The sequence below is a fragment of the Melozone crissalis genome, unplaced genomic scaffold (assembly GCF_028551555.1).
Source record: "Melozone crissalis strain CALT ecotype California unplaced genomic scaffold, PUWL_Pcris_2 ptg000066l_1, whole genome shotgun sequence".
NCBI lineage: Eukaryota > Metazoa > Chordata > Aves > Passeriformes > Passerellidae > Melozone > Melozone crissalis.
In genome coordinates this window covers 6,435,232-6,454,781 of record NW_026535844.1, presented here as the reverse complement: position 1 = coordinate 6,454,781, position 19,550 = coordinate 6,435,232, and the positions used below count along the sequence as shown (strand labels likewise).

At 58.0% G+C, this 19,550-nt stretch overlaps 1 pseudogene; it reads right to left on the bottom strand.

Annotated features, from left to right (window-relative positions):
* LOC128945566 (zinc finger protein 208-like) overlaps nucleotides 1-19,550 on the bottom strand; it is a 200,177-nt pseudogene that overhangs the window by 10,231 nt on the left and 170,396 nt on the right.

Sequence of the window (19,550 nt, the reverse complement as noted above, 5' to 3'; positions counted from 1 at the left end):
AGGAGCCTCTAGATGCCGTGACAGTTTTTACAGACACGTCGGGAGCATCCCACAAGTCAGTTATGACTTGGAAGGATCCTCAGACTCAGCAGTGGGAGACAGATGTTGCTGTCGTGGAGGGTTCTCCACAAATTGCTGAGTTAGACGCAGTCATCAGGGCATTCCAGAGGTTCCAGGGACCTTTCAATTTGGTAACAGATTCTGCGTATGTCGCCGGTGTAGTGTCCAGAGCTCAATCAGCAGTTCTGCAGGAGGCCTCAAACCAAAAATTATTTGAACTACTTACGAGGCTCATCGATTTAGTCTCCCACCGCGAGCATCTGTTCTTTATAATGCATGTGAGATCGCATACTGACCTGCTTGGGTTCATCGCTGAGGGCAACCATCGTGCCGATTCCCTGGCCGCGGCTGCAGTCACGGTGGGCCCACTCCCAGACGTGTTCGGCCAGGCTAAGATCAGCCACCAGCTCTTCCATCAGAACGTGCTTGGCCTGGTCCGGCAATTCCATCTGACCCAAGACCAGGCCAAGGTGATCAGGGCCACATATCCCCAATGCCAGAGAGACCAGATGCCCACCATTGCCTCAGGGGCTAATCCCCGGGGCTTGGCGAGCTGTGAGGTGTGGCAGATGGACGTGACACACATCCCTTCTTTTGGTAGATTGTGTTACGTCCATGTCTCAGTGGATACCTTTTCCGCTGCTATCTATGCCTCTGCCCACACAGGTGAGAAGGCTGCGGATGTCCAGGAGCATCTGCTTCTGGCGTTCACTGTCTTGGGCATCCCTAGGGCCATCAAAACTGACAATGGCCCAGTGTATACGTCCAAGGAACTGCGGAGCTTCCTGCAGCAATGGGGAATAGAACATAAGACCGGCATCCCCTATTCCCCGACAGGCCAAGCCATGGTGGAGAGGGCCCACCAGAGCCTGAAGAAGACCTTAGCTTGGCAGCAAGCGGCTGTGAAGGTGGAGACCCCCCACGTCCAGTTGTCAAGAGCACTTTACACCCTCAACTTCCTCAATTGCTCTTTTGACAACCCCAACCCTCCGGTGGTCCGGCACTTCAGCAGTCACCAGCAGCTGCAGCCTAAAGCCAGGCCGCCGGTCCTTATCAAGGACGGAGAGGCCATTTGACCTGGTGACCTGGGGGAGAGGATACGCTTGCGTGTCCACTCCCTCAGGCCCCCACTGGATACCATCCAAATGGATCAGACCCTTCGTCCCAAAGCAGGGGACGCAGAAAGGGGCTGTGCCACAGGTCCAGGTAGCATGTTGGTGGCGGTGGAGGAAACCCTCCACTATAACATCTTCCTTTTTCTCCGAACTTTCTCCCATTCCTGAAGCAGAGCCCTCTTCTCCCTCTTCTCCTTCTCCTTCTGATTTTCCATTAGTTTATGAGTCTCAACCCTCATCTCCTGTTTCCTCTCCGTCTTCTTCAGATTTACGTTGGTTGTTTGGGGCAAAACGCTCAGAGTGATTTCCTTATACTTTCACCATTTCTCTTTTGTTTTAGTACATCTCCCCGATGGCCCCCGCATCGTCACCAACGGCTCCCAACCCGGGCATTCTACTGCTACTTTTGGCAACCTACGGACTCCTGCTGCCATCTTCGGAGCTGTGGGTCATCCCCCAGCCAAAGGTCAATGTCTGGCGTGCCTTGGATTAGTCTTTAGGGCAAGACCACATTTGCCTCGACACTGGCACAGCAGAGGACCCGATGTCGTCTTGTCTTGTGGGGATCCCTTTCGCTCCAGGTGAGTTTCCCCCTGCCTTTCAGTCAGCCTTTTCCCCTATTTTGGCCCGGAGCCTTACTATCGTCCCCAGTTTTGATTCTAGTAACGCCTGGAGTGACAGAGTGTTTAGGCTGGATCCTTTAGCCTCCGAGCCCACAGAATTACATCTTCTCGGTTCTGCCAACTCCTCTATCTGTTTTCAGTTCGATTATACTTTAGCTCCTATAAAGAAGGGCGTGGAGGTGGTCCAGCAAACTAAAAAAGAATATCAAGCGAATAAGTGGTGCAGGGCCCTATTAAAGATCAGCAGTCCCACTATCACTGGACGGATCCCTTATGCCCTTCCCAGGGGAGCGTTTTTGATTTGTGGCGATCGAGCATGAGCAGGCTTCCCCTTTGGTCTGATCGGAGGCCGTGCACTGTTGGCAGACTGACGCTGTTTACCCCCAACATCACCCAAATTGTCAGTTGGAGAAAGACAAACGTCACGTCCGAATTGGCCAGGTCTAAAAGAGATCTTAAGGATCTCACTGAGGACTGTGATGACGAAATTACTCATTGGCCTCACTCAAAATCTGTTGCTTTTACCATCCTATTGCCATGGCTATCAGTGGCAAAATCTCTGGGTGAATTGGGCCTCCTGGAGTGTTGGGTGGCTCAACAAGCCAATCTTACCTCAGCTGCTCTATACGACCTCCTCACAGACGAGGAAATAACAAGAAAGGCGATGCTCCAAAACAGGGCAGCAATAGATTTTCTATTGCTGCTTCACCATCACCACTGTGAGGAGTTTGAGGGCCTCTACTGCATGAACCTGTCCTCACGAGCCGAGGACGCCAGGCACTCCGTGAAACGCCTTCAAGACCTTCTGCATCAAATAAAACAAGTAACATCTGACTGGCTGGGGAACATCTTCAAGGGTTGGGGCCTTAGCGGGTGGGCCAGTTCAGTTTTAGAATCAGTTAGTAAGGGTATTTTAGGTTTGATTATACTCTTGATTCTTGTTACTGTGATCCGTGGACTGGTCAAAAGACTGATGACAAAAGTAGCAACGCCAAGTGTGAACCACGCCACCGTTCCCCTCAATGAGCCCGTCGAGTTGGAGGACCTCTCCTCGGAGGCTGGAGAAGCCGTGGATGAGGAGGGGGCAACCGCGCCGCCCTTTGACCACCTATGGGCGGACGGACTCCAAATTGAGGAGGGCGAGACTTGGTTGGACCAGCCGCTGGTCCCTGCAGTTTAAGTTTTATATGGACTTTTCCGTTCTTTCTAATTTTATTTGGTAAAAAACGGGGAGATGTTGTGGTGTGTTTAAGTTTATTGTATTACTCCCCCATTTTTGTATGGTTCCCCCCATTTTATGTAAATGGTTCTGCCCTTCCCAGTTTTCCCGCCACTTGTATTGTCAGTCTTTTAAGTTATATAATTCCTCCTCCCCCCTCATCTCCTTATATGTAAACTTTTTCTCCTCCCTGGGCCCAGCCAATCACCCCCCACTCCTCCCAGGTTTCCAGAGTCTTCTTCTCTCTGGGGGTTGTGGTTGGCTGTGGTCCCGGGGCCCCTCCCTTACTTTATGCTTATTGGTTCTCATCTGTTGCTTGTCATGTTTAGTTCACTCCCTTCCCTTCCCTGATTGGTCCTCTGTAAACCCTTCCCCTTGAATCCTTCCCCCATTATAAGCCTGATTCACCCTCCCCTCTTGGTCACTCCCTGGTTGGTTTCTTTGGGCAATAAACCTGATTTCACCCCCAGTGAGTGTCCTGCTCCTTATTCGTCCTACCTGCAGCGAGATCCTGTCCACAGACAGCACAGCCTGAGGCCTTACGACGCCGAGGGGTGCTGGCAGGGAATGCAGCTGGGTGACGGCCTTTACCTCAGCTAGCCGGACACTGACCTTTTGGGCCACATACACCTCACTGCAGCCGTCCTCAAGGGCTTTATCGCCTCCACTGATCCCTCAGTTTCTTCGCTGCAGTGATCAGAGGGGTCAGGCTGGAGAGAGGCTTGGCTGATGATAAAAATGGGTGCTGCCCAAAGGATAAAGAGGAAAGAAATGAACTGTTACTTTCCAGAGTCAAGTTCCTCACAGGCTCTGTTGCAACAGGACAAAGGGAAATACTCTGCAGGGAAATTCAGGAGAGGGAAGCATGCTCAGATTAGATCTAAGGAAGAATTTTTTAACCAGGAGAGTGGGGAAACACTGACAGAAGGTGCCCAGAGATGTGGGAGGTGCCTCCTCCTTGGAAACATCCAAGCTCAGGTCAGGCAGGGCTCTGGGCCCCCTGAGCTGCTTGAAGATGTCCCCGCTCGCTGTGGGGCACCAGGCCCAGATGTGCTCCAAAGGAGCCTGCCAAGCCACAGCAGGCGAGGATTCTGCTTGCTCTGCGTGTGGAGACTGTTGGAGGGGGCCCCACAAGAAAACCCCTCCCTGGCGCTGCTGCTTCCCCTGCAGCCCCTGGCCCTCAGCTGCAGCAGCTCCTGGGCAGCCCAGCGCCGCTCCTCGTCCAGCTCCAGGCTGCACTCGAGGCAGCCCCGCAGCAGAGCCGACAGGCGCCGGGGCTCCTGCAGCTGCGGGGTCCCGTTCTGCCGGATCAGAGCACGAGCCTGCAGGGAAAGCAAACTCAGCGCTCTGCCAGCTCCCTTCACACCCACACGGGCTCACATCCACCCCAGGGCCTCAGCCCCAGCTCCAGGGACACTTTCCTGCCTGACACAGATGCTGCTCAGAGCTCATTTTTCTATGCCAACCAAAAAACCCAAACCCTGAGGCTGCTACGGCCACTGCAACATCCAAATGATTTCGCCTGGAGAGACAGCTCCATTGGCTGACTCTGTCAGTAGGAACCTCCATCAGAAATAGCACATTTTGCTTCTCCAAATGGGGACACCAGCTTTACAGGCCATTTTCCAGAGTCAGTGTGGTCTGCCTGTGTTATTTCAGAGGATTCTTACATCAAGTGCATCTCTGCAGTGCCACTGACACTCAAGTAAATGCATTCCTGATGCCCCATCCCAGAAACTGCCAGGCAAGAAACAGGAGGTTTGTGATGCTGAAAACTCAGGCTTGGTGACACAGAGAAAGTAGCTTGAACTAGGAAAGAAATACGTTAGACTATGAGGATGTAAAACAATCATCTTCAGGTTTTCAACAAGTTTCCCAGTGAGAAGAATCAGGGGGGAGATCATCTTGCAAAATGTCTTTTAGAAACTGCTGCAGAAATCTTGTTGTGTTTGGGGCTGGGATTTGGGGGTGGTTTGGGGTTTTCTTGCAAGATAATATTAGAACTGATGCACTTGCTTCACATTTTCAGGTCATCCTGACAGCCAGATCAGCTGCAACAGGATACATCCCAAAGCAAATTGTTGCTGGAGACTGAAGAATATTCTTCTGTGTTGAGGCTGGAGTCCTATGGGAATTCCCTTCCCATGTGCAGAAACCTCCAGCTGCTGCTCCCAGTGCAGGGTCCCCCTGTGCTCACAGGCCTCTGCAGCCACTGGAGAATTTGCCTCTTACCATGGCTGCCGTTTCCCTGAAGTAAGGAGGTTTTCCTTCCACCATCCCGATGGTCACAGTGCCAAAGGCCCAGATGTCCACCTTGGGGCCATAAGGAGATCTGATCACAACTTCTGGGGCCATCCAGTGAGCAGTGCCCAGCATGGAGCTGCGCTGGTCCTGCTCAGGGCTGAGCTGAGCGCAGAGGCCAAAATCAGCTAAGGACAGAAACAAACCCTGTCAAAGGCAGCTGGAATGAGGAAACCAAGCACCAAGATTCCCCACTCTCAGTCTGAGAGTGCAGTAGTGAAGTCAGCTGGAAAAGCCCTCAGGGCTGTAGCCAAGGAAAAATGGAACTGGACCCTTCAAGAAACCATTGAGGAAGGGTCGGGGGATGTGAGAGAGAAGAGGGGAAGAAGGCGGGAGGAGGAGCAGGGGGGGTGGTGGGCGGGGAGCGATTGAACCCGGGGAAGAGAAGGGGGAGTTGAGGAGAGGAGCAGAAACAGGAAAAGTAGCGGGGACACCCGGCCTTCATCGAGGTGTCCACAGGGGGGCCAGGAAGATGTGGAACCCGCAGCCAGGTGTGTTCCCAATACGGGGGGCTCTGACCCTGGGAGTCACCCGGGATTATCCAGCGTGGATCCTCCCACGGGGGATGGAGATGGAGCGGGGCACGGAGCTCGTCCCGCACCGGGCACTGCGGGATCCGCGGGCAGCGACCCCTCCCCCTCCTCCTCCCGCTCCCCCCGGGCCCAGCCCCCACCCTTTGTCCCCCTCCCTTTGCCCAAATCCGTCCCATCGCCCCCCCCAAATCCCTCCCCATCGCCCCCCAATAAACGGCTCCGGGGCCAACTGGGAAGCTTTATTGGGAGCACTGGGAGCAGGCACTGGGCAGGGGCAGAGCGCCAGCGGGGCTGGGGGGGACACGGGACCCCCCCAGAATCAGCGGAGCGGGGACGGAGCGGGGGGTCCCGGCCGGGCCCGAGCCCACGGGGAGGGGCTGCGGCCGCCGCCGGCTCAGGAGCTCTGTGGGCACAGAAAAGGGGGTGACACCGGGCTGGGGGCCCCGGCGGGAGCGCACACGCTCCGCCACGGCGGGGATGCCACCCCCGGCACCCGCCCTGACCTTCTTGAGCAGGGAGAAGCCGAGCCCCAGCGCCAGGAAGACGAAGCCCAAGACGAAGCCCCCTATCCCCATCAATATCTTGATGGGGGCGGCGTCCAGCGGCATCTCTGGGGGGTCCGCAGGGCTCAGCACTCCCAAAACCTCTCACCGACACACCAAGACGCTCCGAGCGCCCCCTACAGGCTCATTCCAGTCCCTTCCAGTCGCAACAGGCATCCTCTAAACCCCCTGCCCTTTGCACGCAGCGCTCCCAAACTCCCTCCCAGTCACTACCAGCGCCCCCAATCTCCCTCCCAGTGCCCACCACGACCCCTTCAACCCCATCCCACCCTCCCCAGCATCACCCAAACCCCTTCCCAACCCTTCCCAGCCCCCAGCCCCTCTCCCACTTCCAGCCCGGCTCTCTCCAGCTCCCTCCCAGTGGCTCCCAGCACAGCCCAGTGGCTCTGCCAGCGCCCCCAGGGGCTCCCCCGTACCCCAGTGCCGCCTCAGGGGCTGCTCCAGGCTGACGTGCTCCACCTGGCAGCTGTAGCTGAGCCCGCGCCGGGGGGGGTGGTTTCCAGCAGCACCAGCAGCTGGTAGGTCCAGTCCCCGTTGGCGACCACGTCGGTGGCCACCACGTGCTCCGAGAGCTCCTGCTGGCCCTGGAACCACCTCACATGGATGGCAGCCGGGTAGAAATCCATCACGGAGCAGAGCAGGCGGCCGGGGCCGGGCTGGGAGCTCGAGGGGGGCACCAGCGAGATGGACACGCTGGGGGGCACTGGGAGAGAGAGAGGAGAGGGCTGCGTTTGGCTGAAAAGGGACTGGGAATGGGCTAGGGAGGGACTGGGAGCGATTGGGGTGGCGCTGAGAGAGATGGGACAGGGTGGGGCACACTGGAACGGATGTTGGACGTCCGGGCTTGAACGGAGAATGAACTGGGAATTAATTTGGAATGGATTTGGAATAGGCTGAGAAGAGGAGGGAGGGACTTTGGAAGTACTGAGAGCGACTAGGATGGCACTCGGAGGGATTTTGGTGGCCCTGGAATTAACTGGGAATGAAGTGCGCGGCACTGGGAGGCCGAATCCAGCGCAGGGCCCTCGGGATTTCAGCGCCAGGGACTCTGCATGGCAACCGATGAGTCACCAGAGAGACGCGCTCTCATTGGCTGAAAGGAGCCGGCTACACGGACAACCGGGATGGACACGCCGGGCAGGCCCAGGGATGGACTGGGACGGACTGGGAGAGCCACGGGGGTCACTGGGTGGGACAGGAGGCCCCGGGGTTGTTCCGAAGGAGGGCTGAAGGCCCTGGGCTGATTCTCAGAGACGTTTTGAGGGGCTCCAGGGTCATTGGCAGGGCAGGACCCGAGGGGACACGCTCTGCCCAGCGCTCACCTCGGTGCCCCGTGAGGAACGGGCAGCAAGCTCGTAGCCGGCCCGGCAGAACGTGTCCACCGCAGCCCGATTATCCTCCAGTATTTCCGGCATTCCGTTGCAGCACCGAGCCTGTGTCTCCCCATAGGGGGTGTCTCCCACGAACACCCCCACGTCGCTGTCGAACATCATGTACTGCTTCCGGTTGTAGATGTACCTCCTCACGAACCTCACCTTCTCCGTACCAATAATGAAGTGACACTCTCTCGTTCTCATCTCCTGGAACACTCCTGTGAGTGCAGAACACAGATCCGGGGTTGTCCCCCCAGCATGCCCCCAGCGCTCCGGGGGCCACCCTGGATCACCACTCCACACCCGCTGTGCCCCACGGCCGCCATGGGACCGTCCTGCCCGCGCTGCCGCTTCCTCTTTGCCGCCCTTCCCCCATTTCCTCTTTCACATCCGCTCCCCTCCCACCTCCGGCCGCTCCCCAAATCACTTTTGGGGACCCATTTCCCCATTTTCCCACAAATCCCTCAATCTCCAGCCCCCTCCCGCTCAATTTTGGGGTCCCCCCTCCCCTTTTCCCCCCTTCCCCACCCTCTCCCAACCCTCCCTCCCCTCCCCGCATCCCTCAGCCCCTCCCGCTCTCCCTTTGAGGAGTCCCTTCTCCTCCCCCTCCGTTCCGGGCTCCCCCCTTCGCCCCCTTTTCCCCCTTCTCCCCCCCTGTCCCAACGCCTCCCGCCCCCCGCTCACCCGAGAGCTCCGCGCCCGCAGCCGGGGGGGCTCCCAGCACCACCAGTGCCACCAGCAGGGCCCCAGCTGCCGCCCCTCGCCCCATGGCCGGGGCCGGGCAGGGAGCAGCAGCCCCAAAGCAGCCGCGCTGCGCTGGGAGCGCCAGTCCGGAGCAGGGCGGGCTCGGCAGCGCCGCGCGCTCTCATTGGCTGCCGCCGCTTCTGGGCAGCGATCGGCCACGGGCTCTGCCCGGCAACCGATGAGGCAATCCAACGCCCCGAGCTCTCATTGGCTAAGCTGCCTCCTGCCTGCGCCGCTATTGGCTGAGGCCTTTCCGGGACGCTGCAGCTCCGTGCTGGGGGTTTTTTTGGGTAGAGGGAACCTTGGGGCGCTGGGCAGGTGGGGGCGGGGATGGAGAGGCGCGGGCTGTGCTGGACCAGCCAATCAGAGCCGCTCATTTCACATTTAAGCCCATTTTTTGGGTTACTGAGCTCGTTCAGGATTTTCTGTTCAGAACCCTTGGTCCCGCTGTCCTGGTTTGAAAAGGAAGTGAGTTTTTTGGGATGCTGTGGTCAAACCAGTCAGTGTTCAGATTTAAATACTGGCACCTGGTGTGGCCCCTGAGGACATGGATTCACCTCTGAGAACACAGGGGGTTAAAAGCAGAGAGCTCCCAGGGGAAGCTCTCTTGGTTCCGGTGGGTGAAAGGTTCAGAGCTGCCCTGCCCGGCTGCGGGCTGGGTGCGGGAGGGGAAGCCATGCGGCCGGGTGAGGGGAGCTGGGCCTTGGACAGAGAAGGGAGGTGAAGGCCCCTGCAGGACGGAAGGGTGGAGGAGCACTGAGAGGCATCGGGCAGTGCCCCCAGAGAGAGAGAGAGAGCCGGTGTCTGTGCCTGTGCCACCTTGAAATTTGCCATCTTGTGCTGGCAGCACAGCCGAGAAGGAGAAGGGGTGCAGAGAGAAGGTGCCCGGCAGGGCCAGGGTGGGCGTTCTGGGCAGGCAGAGCCCGAGATTTTAACCCTTTTCTTGGATGATGGAAACCTTACAAATGCTGATCCTCCTGGAGCTGAATGAGAAGGTAGGGATGAAATAGGAGAAAATGGGCAAGTGTGATGAAAGTCCATGCAAGTGAAAGATGTCAAAAGAAGTTGAGAAGAATCCTAGGAGGGAGGAGATGATGGAGTGGCCTTTGGCTGGACTTTTCTTGTGCAGCCATGGACAGAACCATTTTTCCTGTGACACAGAGACTACATTTAGGGGGAGACAATGGCTTGGAGCCAAGAGAGTGCAGTGATGTGATGTCAAAGAGTGGCATGAACAGAGATGGATGAGGAGGGTGGTGGTGCCCTCTGCCTTCAGTGAGGAAGATCTTTGTTCTTGAGACCCCTCGGCCCCAGGGGGTGAATTTGGGAGGGACAGGTGTGTCGCAGACATTTCTTCACAGAAATCCTTTCTTTTGGATTTCTGCATCTTCTGGAGGGCAAAGGCCTCAGAAGACAAGGTAAACAATTATTATCAGCTGCTGTGGAATGTAACAGGGGCACCTTGATTGGCTCATGCTTCTTGTTTATAATTAAGGGCCAATCACAAGGTGCAAGCTGGGGACTGAGTCCTTGGCCACAGCTTTGTTGTGGATTTCTTTCTATCTATTCTTAGCTAGCCTAGCAGCTCTGCAAATCTCTCTCTTTATTCTATTTAGTATAGTCATAATGTATTATATAGCATATATCAATAAATCCAGCCTTCTGATCTAGAAACAAGATTCACCGTCTCTCTCTCTCACCAGCAGCGACCCACTCAGGGCACTGTAATATCTGGTGACTCCTCGTGTCAGAGCAGAAATTAATTTGATAAGACCAGAGGAGCAAAATTGCTGCACTGGGTAAAAATCCTGTATGTGTAGCATTTGATGGTTGCTTTGAAGCGACCAAAGAAGTGGATTCAAGCCAGGAGCTGAAGAACTGAAGATCCTGATTTGGACAGAGTTCACAGCCAAGGCTGACCACAAAGAGAACCTTCTTCTGGAAAACCTTCAGGAAAGATGATAGAAAAGAGCAGCAGACCTGTGGAGCTGGCCAGAGCAAGCTGGACTCTTTCAGAAGGTACTGTTCATTTTTCTATCCCTGATGAACCAGCCCTTTGTAGCTTTTGGCTGTTCGTATGGCAAACACATGCCTTGCCAGAAGAGATTCAATTCTCCCCTTCAGAGGAGAAGCTTATTGCCCTCTGGAAACACTGGTGTAGAGAAGATGGTTTCTTTCTGTCAAAAACAGATCTCTATGAGTTCTTTCGATGGGCAAAGCTTTTTGTGTTTTTTACTGATGTCCTGTACACTTTGGATGTCTTTGTCTGGGAGTGCATGGACTCCATTTTCCAGTTCGTCTGGAGCCAGGGACGTGTCCTTCCTTCTATCTACCCAGCATTTATAAAGCTTTTCCCAGTTCTGAAAGGCAGAGCAGCATCTTTTCAATGGATCTCTAACTGTTATGGACAGGCCCCGTTTCCACCGTCCCTGGGAGAAGACCCGGTGGGGGAGGACATTCTGCTTCCCAGCCCCCACTGCTTCGCGGCGGGGGGGGCTGAAACTTCGCCGTACGAAGAAGATTTTTCTACTCTTTCTCTGGAGCCTGCGCAGAGGCAACTTTCTCCTTCCCCCACTTCTCTCTCTCCGGGGGGATGGGAGGAGGCGGCGCCGCTCAAGCCACAGCCGGCCTCTCAGACTCCACCTCCTTCACACATGGGGGCGGCACCAGTCTCTGAGGCCTCCCCGGCCCTGCCAGCTCCGCCTCTCCGAGTGATCCCATCTCCGCCTCTCCAGGCGGTCCCGCCCACGGCTTCACCGGCCTCCCCGCCCCTGTCAGCGCCTGCGTCGGAGAAGGCAGAAGAGACAGCACTTCCTGTGGTTGAGCTGTTGCTAAGCAGCGGCGATGCTCCTCCGCCGCTTCTCCCGGCTCCGCTGCTGCCTGTGTGCGCTCCGACGGAGACTGCGACTGCGCCTCCGCAGCGGACCCCGGAGTCAGCGGCGGGGGACGGCGCCGGCCCCGTGCCGTGCCTGCCGCCGCTTTCAGGGCTGGAGGACACGGCGGCGGCGTGTTCCCGCACGTCCCCGCCGCCTCGGGCCGGGGCGGTCCCTGTTCAGGATGGTGCTGGAGGCGGCGCTGAACCCACGGGACCCTCGGAGCAGCCCGCGGCTGCACCTACACCCAACGTGATTTCCCGCCCGAATGTTTCAGGTTGTCCCGGGGCTGCCCCTGCTGGGGGAGCTGGGACAGGGGAAGAGGGTGTCGGTCTCTCCTTCTGTGGAGGGGGGGCTGCCCGCCAGCTGACTCTGGGGGCAGCCTGCCTGCCTGCGTTCAAGATCAGCATTCTCGGCGGGTTGGGGAGTGTTTGGTCGGTTGCTGTCCCATGGGGGCTGCCATCTCTGCCGCCCCTCTTGTGCCCTAGTGGTGAGGGGCAGGTGGGTTCTGCCGAAAGTTCTGCCTTTGGTCCCCAGCCCGGTCGGGATGGTGCCGTGAGGCAGATGGGAGACACACCTGATGCATTTGCATTGCAGAGGCAGGGGGCACAGCGGGAAGCGATCATGGCTTGCTTGCTGTGGGGAACAAACATTCCTAGATCCGAGTTGAGGATTTTTGGGGCTGCTTCTATTTCCCTGCTGCTGGCATGCCTCAGTGGTTTTGGGGAAAGGAAGCATCTCACTATCCGTGCTGCCATTGTGCTGGCAGCAGGGTTCAGGCCTGTGGGAATGCAGAGCCTGCTTTATGGGTTTGGCTTGGGCCGTTGGGCTGAGATAGTTCCTGGGCCGGGCCCACTGCGTGGCCTCCTTATGTTTTTGGGGATTCTGGTTCTGCCTACCGGTCCTGGTCCCCCTTTGTGAGCCAGTTTTGGGGTTCCTGGTCCAGCATGGGCCAGGGCCCCCAGGGCCTTTTCCTTCTCTGGCTCTGCTCTGCTTGGCTGCTGCTCTTTTGTTTTTCAATTAAAAAAAAAATAAATTTAAAATTAAATAAAAAAGATTAAAAATAGCGGGCAGCAGCTCTGAAGCACTGAAGGGCCAGAAAGGACATTCCAAAGTTGTCCAAATTGTTTAAATTGTTTGAAAATTGTGTTAAGACGGTCAATGGTTTTTTGATAACTATTGATGGAACACTTTTGCAGAAGTTTGTTTTCAGGACCAAAAAGAACTCTCAGATATTCCAAGGGAACAACTTCGGCTCTTGGACTGTTCCTGAAACTCAGCTGCATTGGACTTGAATTTTCCTTGCATTGTTTCTTGCAATTCTCTTATATTGTAGGATTGTTTTAGTGATTTGTTAGTATTCTATATTTTATAGGTGAAGGAATTTCCTGTTCATTCCACATCAGCATTTTTCTTTTATTTTATACAATTTAGAAAGGTGAGATGTCGCAGACATTTCTTCACAGAAATCCTTTCTTTTGGATTTCTGCATCTTCTGGAGGGCAAAGGCCTCAGAAGACAAGGTAAACAATTATTATCAGCTGCTGTGGAATGTAACAGGGGCACCTTGATTGGCTCATGCTTCTTGTTTATAATTAAGGGCCAATCACAAGGTGCAAGCTGGGGACTGAGTCCTTGGCCACAGCTTTGTTGTGGATTTCTTTCTATCTATTCTTAGCTAGCCTAGCAGCTCTGCAAATCTCTCTCTTTATTCTATTTAGTATAGTCATAATGTATTATATAGCATATATCAATAAATCCAGCCTTCTGATCTAGAAACAAGATTCACCGTCTCTCTCTCACCAGCAGCGACCCACTCAGGGCGCTGTAATAACAGGTGTCCCAAAAGTGAGAGACTGTGCTCATATTTGGAACTGGGCAAAGCATCCTTAAAAGGGGAACCCCAGAAGCAGCTCTGGTCCATGTGCAGTGCTGAGAGCACTGGGCATGGAAGGAAGATGTCACCATGGGAAATGATCTCTGGGCAGTGCCACGTGAGACATGGAAACGCAAGAGGTTTCAACTGTGTTTCCTGGGGAAGCCTGTGGCACAAGAGGGACTCCTCTCTCCTTGATGAACTGAGAGTTGATTATCTGAGGGGTGGTGATGGACTGACAGTTGGTGACCTGAGGGGTGACAACTGCGAGTCCAAGGTTTTGCCTTACTGTGATGTATTGGGAATTTGGTTGGGGGGAGGAGGAATGTTTGGAAGGCTTTCATTCTTTCTGTGTGTTTCTTTTATATATTGTAAGTTAACAAAGATTTTTTTCTTTGTATTCCGAAGCTGGAGCCTGCTTCACTCTATTCCTGGTAACATCTCACAGTAGACACCAGAGAGAATGTATTTTCATGGGGGCAGTGGCATTGTGCCAGCATCAAACCGTGACACCAGGGAAAATGGCTGCTCGTGCCAGTCCATCCCCTTGCCCAGAAGGCACCCGCTTGTGTTTGGACATGAGCTGCTGGCCACAGCCAGACGGGCAGCACCTGCAGCATTGGCCAGCATCAGACGCTGGGCTGATGTTTTCATCCAGAGAGAAAGAAAAACAGCCAGAAGCACACAAGGTAACTTGACAGCATCTCTGTAAGAATGTCATTGTCCTGTGAATGTCAATAGTGGATGGTGGTTTTGTGCTGCAGATAATCACTTCTGAGCAAAAATCACTCCAGGAAGGGACAACAGCTTCTGCCTTCTGACAGATACCAAGTGTGGCCACCAATTGCTCCAGGTGCTCCTGCCAACAGCCACCTGCAGAAAAGATCACACAGACACCAAGGCACGTTGGCTTTGGCTGTCCTCTGGCAGAGATGTCCCCCGAGGCCACAGGTCTCTGTGGCAGGAGAGAGGCACCAGCATTGGCAGGCCTTGGGGATGGCAAATCTCCTTTGGCAGAGACTCTTCCACAGCTGCTGCTGCTGTCAGCGTTGCCCAGGGGACAGAGCAGCATTGGAGCTCTGGGCCACACATCCCGTGTCTGTGTCACGCCCCTGCGAGTGTGCCGGCCACCCAGCACCGGAACTGGTCCCAAAGAGGCCGTGGCAGGGCCTGTGGAAGGCCCCGGTGCCCTTCCTGCTCTGCTGCGCTGGCAGCCGTGGGGGCTCATTCTGCTGCCCTGAGCAGGCAGAGCAGAGGAGCAGCTGCTTCTTGTTTGGGCTGTTGCTAAAGTTCCTGCTGGGCTGTGTCTTCAACACTTGGGGCAAGGTCTTGCCTGCAAGCTGGGGCAGTTTCGGTGGGCTGGGGGTGTCCCCAGGGCACGTGAAGGTGTGTCCTGGGGCTCTCTGTGACACAGTGCACCGTGGTCACCGTGGGATGGAAAGGGACAGAGTGTGCGACGGTGACCCTTTGTGACACGGTGTGACGTAGGTGCTGGCGGCGCCATGGCCACGCCACAGTGCTCGGTGCACGCGACGGGACAGGACGGGACAGAGCAGGGCTGTGAGGAGCCCCCACACAGCCAGCTCGTTCCTTGCTGACCCGGAGCTTTTCCGAGGCGTTCCCTGTGCAGGTGACCTCAAGGCCGGGCTGCAGGACTCGGGGACATGGAGCATTTCCCAAGCGTCTGCCATCGCTGCGGCCGGTGCCCTCGAGGACAGACTGCGGGACTTCCTGTCCTGTAGCCTTCCCGAGGCTCCTCTGTTGCAGGTGCCTTCAAGGCACAACTGCAGCACTTGCTCATCTCCAGCTCTTCCGAGGCCTCTCTGCTTCAGCAAGCGCTCCTAACTGCAAAGAGTGACATGGAGCAGAGACTCCCCAGCGTGCCCAAGCTGGCCTGGCTGGAGGAGGAAGAGGCTGGAGCTACCTCAGCACAGCAGCCTGAAGAACTGGAGCAGTTCCAGCTGCTGCAGGAGTGTGAGTATCAGAGCTGGGCTGCAGGACTGGTGCCTGTAGCCAGCTTGGCCCCATCCCATCCCATCCCATCCCATCCCATCCCATTCCATCCCATCCCTGTGGACATATCCATGGATAGGACAGAAGCTGGGCTGGAGCCCCTGGCAGCCGCGCTCCATCCTCCAGGGCATCCCGAGGCTCTCCCTGCCTGGGGAGCGCAGGGCTGGGCTGTGTTCTCTGGCCTCTCCCGCAGCCCCTCAGCTCTGGCTGCGCTCGCTCTTTGCCAGATGCAGCCAAGGACGGGACACAAGAACAGGAAGTCGCCCGTGGCCGCTTGGGCAGAACGGCGCAGGTACCTGCGGCCATCCCCACCTGGGCTGGGCCTGCTGGCACTGCTCAGCCAAGCACCAGGCTTGGAACACTCCACGGATTCTCCCTCTCTTGCTGCCCTTCTCCTGCAGACCCTCTGTGAATTCATCACGTGCCCTTGGCAGGAAGAGACTGCCGGTGTGGGCACGGGCATCTTGGCCAACCTTCCATTCCTCGATGCCGAGACCGGTGCTGCCATGCTGGATTTGCTTGTGGAGAAGGGTGTCTCCAATCCAACACAAGTAAGCAGCCTGGGGCAAGGGCTCGATGGCCCCAGCAGTGGTGTGGCGCCTCCAGCCGGCTCTGCCGGGCTCCCTCGGCCTCTGAGACCCGGCCCAATGCGGTTGGAAGGGAAGCACTTCTCAGGGGAAGTTGCTGCTCTGGCAGCTCTGCGAGTCTCCCTGTGCCCTCTGCAGGTGCCCGCCATGGTGAGGTACATCCACCAGTGGCTCACGGCCAATGAGTCTGCTGGGCACAGGCTGGACAAGGCCCTTCTGGAGCTGGCCCAGGAACGCCCCTGTGACGTGCTGATCACCCTCTTGCGCTGGGCCCCATGCTGTGACAGGTAGGGCAGCCCCACGTGCCTTGAGGGCTTAGGTTTCACCGGCCCATCACCCTGTAGAGCCTGTCCCTGCTGGCTGCCAGACAGGCGGGCAGTTTCAGGATCCTCTGGCTCCTCTGTTTTCCAGTGCTGCCATGTCAGCTCCTGAGCCTGGTGCCACGCTCCCTCCCTGCCCCTCCGGGCCTGTACCCACGTGGGCTGGCTGGCCGCTGCCGGCCGGGGGCAGTGGGCAGAGGCAGGGCTGAGGGCCAGCGCGGGGCCCTGCAGCTGCCCAGGCCACGGCGCTGTGGCCGAGCCCGCCCTGACACAGAGCTCTGACCCCACAGAGCTGCCGCCACCATGTGGGGAACCATCGTGTCCTCGAGCAGGACTGCGGAGCCGGCGCTGCAGCTGCTCCTCCATGTGCTGAGTGCCTGGCCAGTGCACAGCGTGTGCACCTCCCATGGGGACAACGCAGGGGTCTTTGCCCTGGCTGTGAGTTTCTGGTGCTGGCTTTTGCCAGCCCCCAGGCCGCCTCTCCAGCAGCCAGCTCTCTGTGCTCCCCCCAGCTGCATCTCCCTGCCTCAGGCACTGGGCTGAATCCTGCCTTAGGGGCAGAGCTCAGGGGCACCAGGCCGGCTGCTGCCCCCGTGTCTCCCTCGACCTCTCCCTTGCACACTCAGGCCCTGCCACGTGGATGTCTTGGCCACTGAGCATTGTCTCTGGCTGTTTTATTTCTTGCAGGCAACCGTGGCACTGTGGAAAATCTTCAATCTGGCCTGGCGCTCGCCTGCCGTGCTGGAGTATTTCCCCAGTCTCTTTCTGCATCTGCTCTTCCAAGCTTACATCAGCACGCAGGAGATGCCAGAGGAGGTTGAGACCTTCTGGCAGGGATGCCAGGAGCAACACGGCCTCTCCGCCAGCCCCAACAGGTGCTCCGGGCCAGTCCTCCCAGTCTCCCCATCCCTCCCATGCCCCAGGGCAGGAGCCGGGGCTCCCAGCGTGACCTGGCCTTTGCTCTGCACACAGCTTTGCGCTGCAGACCCTGAAGGCCCTGCTCTGCCCAATGCACTATGAGCACGTGGTGCTGTCCATGGAACGCAAGCGTGCCTGGGACACGCTGCTCCGTGCCGACACCCGCCACTGTGCAGTGGGTCTGCTGGCCAGGTGAGACCTCGTTCTCCCCACCGCCCCTCTCCTTTGTGCCCGCAACGCCCCACGCAGTCCCCGTGCTCATGGGCGGCAGGGCCTTGTCACCAAGGGAGGGATGAGCAGACTGGAAAAGGCCGGCAGAGGAGGGTGCCTGGGAACAGCCGCCTCCCAAAGCGCCCCCGGGGTGCTCGGGAGCAGAGCAGAGCTCTGCCAGTCAGCCCTGGGAGAGGTTTGCCCGCCCGGCTCAGGAGCAATGGTGCCTTTTCCTCCCTGCCAGGGAGATGCACCGTGTCTCCACCATATGGTGCTGCAGCATGGCATCCTGCCTCTTTGAGCTGCTCAGCGAAGGCGTTTCAGACTGGGAACTGCCCGCCCTGGCCTTCCTGGTGGAGGTGAGCCCCATGGCCAGCGCTGCCTGGCTGAGCTGCCTCCCAGCCCTCTGCCCTCTCGTAGCCGCAGCTGCCTGGGACACTGCCCGTGCCCTGTGCTGCTGCCTTGGCTCGGCCCTGTGCACTTCTGGGCTCCTTCCAGCTGGCACCTCTGTGCCTGCTCTTTGCCTTGCAGCTCCTGGATTGCCTGGACTTGAGCGAATGCGCTGAACAAGTCCTGGAGATCCTGACAAGGCACCTGCAGAGCCAGTCCAGGGAGATGCGTCGCGTGGCGCTCCGAGGCCTCGTGGTGCTCACCTTGATGGTGAGAAGGAGGCAGCAGCTGAAGCTGTGCCGGCAGCGTGGGGCTGGGGCAAGCAGCCCCTTGGGCTTAGCTGGGCTTTAAAAGCTGTGGCAGCTGCTCCCAGCTCTCCAGGCTCGCTGTTCAGCTGCCTGAATGCTTTGGGACAGGCCTTCAGCCTCTGAGCCCTGCAGCAGCAGCAGCAGCAGCAGCAGCAGCAGCGTGGGGTTGCCCAGCCTTGTTTTGCACACAGGATCCAAGCATGTACAGCCTGACCAAAAGCCTTGTGAAGCTACTGTGGGATAGGGATGAAGACATCGTGGAGAAGACCCTCATTGTGCTCAGCCTCCTGATGCTGCAGAAAGACCTGGCAATAGGCTGCCCCATCGCCCTGCAGCTGGCTGAGGCGCTCTGGCACCTCTTTGACAATGTGAGGCTCTGTGCCCCCAGCCACGGGCACTTGGGTGCTGCCTTGGGCCTGGGCACAGGGGGGCCTGGAGCAGCGGATGTGGAGGGCTTTGGCTTCCTTTCCAACAGGACAACAGCCTTGTGCAGCTGCTCTCCATTTGCCTCTTCCAAGACGTGATCGCTTTTGTAGTGGCAAAGGGAGAAAAGCCCCTGAAGAAGCCTGTGAGCCAGAGCCTGCTCCCACTCTTCTTCCACTGCCATGATGAGAACCAGTGTGTGGCACAGGTGAGGCCTCCTGGGTGTCCCCATGGGAGGGGGCTCAGCTGTCTCCCCACCCCCTGGCACCTGACGGGCTCCAGCCTCCTCCCAGCCCTGGCACAGAGATGCGGCTCCTGTGCCCTGGGCTGCGGTGCCATCTCTGGGTCTCTGCTGCTCTGCAGGCCTCTCGGGAAACGCTGCTTTCTGCAGTGAGCTTCCTGAAGAGGAAGGATCTCAAGCAGCTGCTGCAGACGGATCAAATGTGGAGATTTGCTGAGTGCTTGGTAAGGACAGCCTGGAATGCCCAGCCCAATCCCTGGAGCAGCCGCCTGCCCACGGTTCCCAGTCTGTGGAGCTGGCAGCTGTGGCCCCTGCCCAGTGCCGCATGCAGGGGCACCGGCCTGCGCCCCACACGCCGCTCCCTTCCCTGGGCCGTGCGGGCTCTGCTCCAGGCTCCTGTGGCCCCAAGGCCGGTGCAGACGGAGCCCTGAGCCAGCCGGGCTCTGCTGCGGGGCGGCACCGCGGCTCGCCGGGCCCTGTGCCCCGTGCCGAGCCTGGCGCCTGCGGCTGCTGGCTGGGCCTCAGGGCTCTGTGGGCAGGGGGAGCAGCGCCGGCCGTAGGGAGCGCCCGCCCCAGGGACAGGGCCCGCATCAACCCTTTCCCTCCGTGCCCTGCCGCTCTCTGCAGCTGGCAGAGGACAGGAGCCGAGCGGCCGAGCACCTGCGCCTGGCCCTGCCCTACCTGCGGAGCGCACAGGGGCCCCTGCGAGAGGCGGCCGTCAGGTTCATGGGTGAGCGCCAAGCCCGGCTCCCTCCCTGGCCCGCCCCATTGCCGCAGCTCGGCCCCGGCCCCGCCTGCTGTGCCGGCAGCAGGATCCGGGCGCGGGCATGTGCAGCCCCCGCTGGCCTGGGCATTGCTGC